This window comes from Ochlerotatus camptorhynchus, unplaced genomic scaffold, assembly GCF_037179485.1.
Source record: "Ochlerotatus camptorhynchus isolate MF236.1 unplaced genomic scaffold, CSIRO-AGI_Acam_v1.1 ptg000576l, whole genome shotgun sequence".
Taxonomy (NCBI): Eukaryota; Metazoa; Arthropoda; class Insecta; order Diptera; family Culicidae; genus Ochlerotatus; species Ochlerotatus camptorhynchus.
In genome coordinates this window covers 566,838-573,882 of record NW_027041057.1, presented here as the reverse complement: position 1 = coordinate 573,882, position 7,045 = coordinate 566,838, and the positions used below count along the sequence as shown (strand labels likewise).

Sequence of the window (7,045 nt, the reverse complement as noted above, 5' to 3'; positions counted from 1 at the left end):
CGTCGGGCTCCTTCGCGATACGCAGCGGGAATGTTATTGTACGCGTTTCGTACAGGTGGTATTGAGTCATCGACGCTAAACTTTACCTTGACGTGCGGCATTTTTGGAAATACTCCAGATTCTTCGCAGCTATTAATCGAAACTCCTACTTTCAGAAGGTTCATATCACTGGCTGTTACCCTTCCAAGCAAGGATCTCTTTCCCTCCTTCACTACAAGAAAATCGGCAGAAACTAATGGTTTGGCGAAACCAACTGCTTCGATTGTAGCCCTGAAACCACACTCAACCAGCATGGGTTTGTTGGTAGCGTAAGCCTGTAGATTTTTGTTAGTTGACCCAGCGCTTGGAACGAGATCTGCTTTCCCCATTTCAAACTGACTTTGCAAACTGTCCCAATCGCTACCTCCAATGACGTTCACATCTGCTCCGGAGTCAATCAGAAATGTGATTAAGATGGATGAACCAACACGACAATCGACAAGCATATCTTGGAGAGAGAGAGCATTGATTTGCTATAAACAAAAGGAAGGTGTAAGACATTGTGTTTAACTAAATGTTAAGTATATTTCCGAATATGAATAAACATATTTAGTTTATTACCTGATCCTTGCAATTCTCATTGGGAGGATTTCGAGTGAGACCTTCGTCCTTGACCACATTAAGGACCTTACGGCATGCTGCTGCAAAATGTCCACGTTGGCCGCAGGAATTGCAGTTCTTATTTATTGCTGGACATTCGGTGCCTCTGTGCGATGGGCGGAAACATCTAGAACATCTATTACGACGACTCGATTGTGTCCTGTCCGCGTTGAATCTCACACTGTTCTGGAACCTTTTTGCTGGATACTCGATCTTATACTGATCTTCCGCTCTTCGCTTGTGCTGGACTTAGGACCTTCGATACTGGTTGCTGAACACGGCCACGGCGTTAGACTCGATCACTGATGGTGTAGTTTCGGCATGGAATGCTTCCGCACGAGTCGCTGATTGAACGATGTAGTTCGAATCGTAACCGAACGTACGTGCCGCTTTCCTGAGTTCCGGATCACGAAGACCTCTCAAAAGCTGGGTCCGAACGAAGCGGTCTTGGTCATCCGGGCTGTAACGACACAGGCGTACCTTTTCCGTCAGTCGTGCGTGAAAGTTAACCGCAGATTCTCCCTCTTCTTGTCGCATACCAGAGAAAGCTTCATGTTCTGCTGCGGGGTCAGTCATGGATTTTAGGTACTGATCGATGTTCTTTACGAAAACTTCAAAGCAACTGTCATCCTCTGAACTTGGTCGTAGCTTGGCCGCCCGAACGATACTCTTCAGTTCATCACCCATGCACAGCAGAAGCAGTTCGACACGACGCTTTGGGTCCTTAGCATTTGACAGTGAAGCTGCCATTTCAAAGTCTTCGATGAAACATGTCCACGCTTCCCACATCTTGGTAGCCGGAATGTTCTTCGGGAAGGGTTTAATGTTGTCCCAACGGATGACGCCTTCGCTAGTGACTGTAGGAGACACTCTTGGTGTGCTGACAACACTGGTTATAGGGCTTTCCACTTGAGCATCGTCACGAATACCACGAAGCTCTCTGATGACATTTTCCAACTCATCGATTCGCGCCTGCAGTTGTTCTCGGTCATCTGGTTGGACGGGTGAGTAATAGTCGGCGTATTCGTCATTCATTTCGTTGACTAACTCTTCTTCAGTTCCAGTATGGCGAACGTGATGCGTACGTACATATCTCCCGTTACCGTTAGCTTCATCGTAAGGCGGACCGTCCAAGTCACTTTCATTGACGACCGGTGGAGCACGTACATACTTTCCAGCAGGGAACATTTTGGTTTAGTATGGTGTTGCTTCGTAATCTGTTATAGAAATAATAATAATAAAGTTAATCTGTACTGTATGTACTGATACAGAGGTACGCGCTGTCAGATTTTTTATTTGTGGCTCTCACAGCCCATATTGATTCTGTATGTGTACACGACGGTTCTTGCAATTCGCTTTTTCGAAAGTAATCCGGTTTTCCCAAAACCGAAAGTAATTCAATTTTCCCAACACCCAGTGTTGCTCTTTCACCTAATACAATTCCAATACTAAGCGGTCCTCCCAACTCGCTGCTACTTTTATCGAATTCAGCGGCCTCCCAACGGGCTTGCTGCTTTTTTTTGTAACTCTTTGAGCTCACATATTTACAATATTAACGGTCCTTTAAACTCGCTTTTTTTTTATCAAATTCAGCGGTCCTCCCAACGCGCTGCTATTTTTTTTATATTTGTGACTCCTTAAGTGCACATGTTTACAATATTAAGCGGTCCTCCCAACACGCTTTTTTTATCAAAACCAGCGGTCCTACCAACACGCTGCTACTTTTTTCCCTTTGTGACTCCTTGAGCTCACATGTTTACAGCAGTCTTGTAAACGGTCACGTTCACCGACGCTTTATTCTCTATTATCATGCTCTTTTTGTCAAGCCATTCGTAACAAGCATGTTCGTTCGACAGGCTTGCCAAAAAATGTATTTTGACATCACGACACTTCTCTATCTTATTCATTTGATATTCATCATTTTTTGTAAACACCGACTGCGTTCACCGTAGCTGTCCACGTGTTCATTTATTTTGCAGTTTCATTATCTCTTTCTAATTCACTCTATAGCGTCTTCGTTCCAATGTGGGTTATCTACAGGTGAGGAGGAAGGAAACTAGTCGACTCTTTCATTCTCACGGTGTTCTTATGAAGCAGCAGATGTGACGTCACGTCTGTTGCTGCATAAGAAACCGCGAGGACGAAAAAGTCGATTATTTTCCGTCTTCCTCAACTCTTAGTACCACACATCGTCTTCGTTCAACGTTGTAAGAAAAGAACACGTCTACGTTTTCTATGGTTATCGTTGTTTTGCTATTCTACAGTCGTAAAAAAGTTCTTAGTGTTGTTGTCGACCAATTTTTACTGTTTCAAGTTAAGATTTTAAAACAGATCCTAAACTTTTCAATCGCAATGGACGTATCAGCATCATCGATCGAAAAAAAGAAATACAGAGAGATCCTAGCGGAAGGCTGCATTTCCACGGAAGACGGATTTGTATTGTGTGCCATCGATGCTGCCAACAGTTGCAAATACCGACAGAAAGCTGAAAAATTTGATGCCGGAAATTTTATCCGACATCTTCGTACAGAACACACCATTCTGGCCAAATCACGTGGACTACTTAAAGATGAGGCGGAAGTACCATCCAAGAGAAAGAAGGCATCAAAAAAAAATGATTGCCATCGACAGGCAAACATTTGTCGAAGCAATATTGAAACTGGTGACCGTCCATCACGTTCCCCTGCACTGTGTCGAATGGGAAGGGTTTCAACTGCTCTTGAAACCCATTGGTGAAGCACTAAATATGTGCATGAATCGCCCTAACGTTCTCAGACATCTAACAGTTGCTGCCACAAAGATCCGATCCGCGATTAGAAGTCTGGTGAACGGAAAGCTTATATGTCTAAAAATCGACAGTGCTTCTCGACATGGACGACACATCCTGGGTGTCAACATCCAATTTTTTGACCCAGAGCAGCAGCAGGTAGTGATTCTGACCGTCGGTAAGTGACAGCATCTTATCAAGTTGAAACAGGGCGGATTGCATCTTTATAATTAGGGAGACACTATTCCAAGTACAGCTTTTTCGTAAAAAGTTTAATGCATGGAATGGGATATCCCGTGATTCGCCGTACATGTAAATCATAGATTTATACTCAAAATAATTTCATTTCTTCTTCAGGGATGATTGAACTTAATGAGAGGCACACTGCCAAATTTCTAAGGTCGAAAATCGAAGAAATACTCGCAGGATACGGCATTTCACTTGAGCAGATATTTTCTATCACATGCGACAACGGTGCAAATATGATTGCAGCTGTAAAGCAGTTGCAGTCATATTTGCAGGTTATGATCCTCTCCACTGAAGACGACGAAGATGACCCATCACAAGAGCTACCTGGACTAGACTGGACCGAAGCGATTGAAGAAGAATTTTTCAATCGTATAACGCTTGTGAGGTGTGCTGTGCACACAATGCAGCTAGCAGTCACCGATGTTATCAAGGCATGTGATGCTGACATCCGTCAATGTACTACAGTCACAAAAAATTGCCGCAAGATAGCTTATAAACCGGTGTTCGATCTGCACAACCAATCGCTCCCACCCCTTTATGCTAGGACCAGGTGGGGAGGAATCTTCACGATGTTGGAGCATTTCGAAAAGCATGAGGATTTCTTCAGAGACTTAGGATCGCAGTATCCTGAGCTGGGTTAGTGAAACACGTTAAAAACTGATAAAAAGTTGTACATAGATTTATCACTTACCATTTTAAATTTCAGATCTTACAGAACAGTGGACATTCATTAAGGAATATGTTGCAGCTTTCAGACCAGTTTTCTTGGCAACCAAGAACATGCAATCCAACCATACTTCCCTGAACGATTTTTACTTGACATGGATAAGAACCGTGATGGATGTCAGTAAAATTCAATCTAACCGATTTGTAGAACCATTGACGGCTTCACTGACCCAACGTCTCAAACAGTTGAAGGACAATATGATTTTCAAGTCCGCGCTTCTCATCGATCCACGATTTAATTACCTGAATTCTACACTGTTCACATCTGAAGAAAAAGAGGAAGTTCGAGTAAGTCCATTGCTTTTGTCACTCAATGAATGTTGAACCTCCATTTGTTCTGTATTTTCTTATCCTATTGTTCAGAAATTCATCATTGCAACATGGGAGCGAATCAAGCGAATGAAACCACACAGCGTAGACCAACCAACTCAGTCACCATCAACCTCTGCAACAGGATCAGATCAAGATCAGCACAGTGAGCTGGATGCCTTTTTGACACAGATGTTTGGAGGAATGCTTCCTGAGTCGGGCTCAAGAAGAATTCAAACATCAGACATGTTTCTGAGACAGCTAAAAGCACTTGATCTCGAGCCTCATCAACTCTACTCATTTGATGTATGGAAATATTGGGTTTCACCAAAGTTCAGTCATCCCGAGCTATACGAAGTTGCAACTCTGCTGTTGACGGTACCTTCAAACCAGGTGTCCGTGGAACGCGCGTTCAGTGCTCTTGCACTGGTTCTTTCGGACAAGCGAACAAAAATCGCTGAAGCAAACCTTGAAAATATCCTATTGGTTAAGCTCAACAAGGAACTGTTTGAGAAAATAGTTCCTAACTTGTACAATTGGCTTGACGAAGAGCTTTAAGATTGATTCTGAGCATTTCGTCATATTTGAATACCTTTTCTTTTATTTCCATTGATATTTCCCACACAGTTCAATATAACAAGCTATTATCTTGCATTTGACACGAGAAACATGACAAGAGGATATTTTATTGCTCACTAACTGAGCCTTAGTTATTAATGCAAGGGAAAATAGACGAAAAGAACAAATCAATCTTGCTTAGGACATTATGGATTGTTCGGGTAGAAATGTGCTACCGTACACGCAGAGAAAAAAAATACAAATAAACTCAACCAATTTGCAGTCTACTGCTATTCCCCCGTTTACGCGGTGGGTGGTACTGCTCACTCACCGCTTTTTCTGATTAATGTCCGCCATAATCTAGTTGTATACAGAAAATCGGCTCAATTGATTTAAGGACCGCCGAGAAAGTGGGGGGTGGGCGGTACCACCCACCGCGTAAACGGGGGGATAGCAGTATTATATCTTGGCTAAAACAAATAGATATTTCAGGTTTTATCAACTATGCTTTTATTTAAAAACTGCCGGTTCAACCATATTCCGAACGAGTGCAGGTGAGGAGACACGAAAAAATCCAAACATTGGTACCTATGCATGTGTTAAAAACAATGAACACAAACGTTTCTGAACACTGCCGTGGAAATAACGGAACACCTTACAGTACAACCTCTATTTTGCCTTAGCAGCATTTTCCTTGCTGGCCTCACCAGCGACAAAGACCTTCTTCTTCTTCTCTTGTCCTTGAGTGCTGCTGGGGGAGATCCATCGGCAGATACAGTAGGAGCAGCAGCAGCATCACTAATATCCTTGGTGGTGTTTATGGGGGTGGGGTGGTGGTGACGACAGCGGCAGCAGCTTCCTTAGTCACATCCGACTTCTTGGTGTCCGTTAGCACCAGATCTATGTTCGCCTTCGAAGTAGGTCATTTCGCTCAATTTCGTTGTGTTTCACATACTACTTGGAACGGCTCGACCATTTTGTTGGTTATGCATTCCCATCTTGGCCTTGGCTTCCTCCTTAAATTTGCGCAAATTGAACGGCCTTAGACCGTACTTTGGTAGTTCGGCTAGGAATGGCCTGAATGGTGTCGGTGTACAGCCAGAGACTCCTTTCGAAGCGGAACGCTATCGGAAAGTACAGCTTCCGATGTTCTACGTAAAAGGAAATATAATTACAATCTATCAAAACACTTGACATTATAACAAACACACTCACCACTACCGTACTTCCCGGTAAAGTGCGAAACGATTATTCCCAGGTAGACGTCATCGTCAATCGTAAAGCGGTGGTCAGCTGTGCCTCGAGCAACTTGCGTAGCCTTTGTTGGCAATCTTCACTTTCGTCGTCGGGCCTCGATACTCTACCGTTTAACACCGTCGTCTTTCAGCGAAAATGCCAGATTGATGTCGGGAAGGTGATTCTCTTCTTCATTTCCAGTTCATTTTTTAAATTCCAGCTGGTGATCTTCCTTCTGGCAGAGGGCCGTCGCGTACGCTCCTACTGTGGACGCCTGGATCAGGCTCTAAAGGGTGTTGTTGACGATCGCTCCAGCTGTTTTGTGCTGTTGTTTGACCGTACTGTCGGCGATATTATTTTCCTCCCCCCGCGGCTGCTGCTCGTCGTTGTTGACCTTATTGTTGTCGTTTCACTCCCCAGAACCGATGTCAAAAAACATTACGCGTGCGAATCGGCAAGTGATTTTAAATCCACATTATTTTCCTAGAAGTAGAAACAAAACATAACTGCAATGCGTTATGATGGACTAAATCAACAAAACATACCTGTTACCACTTTTCC

At 43.5% G+C, this 7,045-nt stretch overlaps 1 pseudogene; it reads left to right on the top strand.

The window, feature by feature from the left end:
* Positions 1-2,975: 2,975 nt before the first annotated feature.
* Positions 2,976-4,857, top strand: LOC135713653 (uncharacterized; annotated as a pseudogene).
* The last annotated feature ends 2,188 nt before the right edge of the window (positions 4,858-7,045 follow it).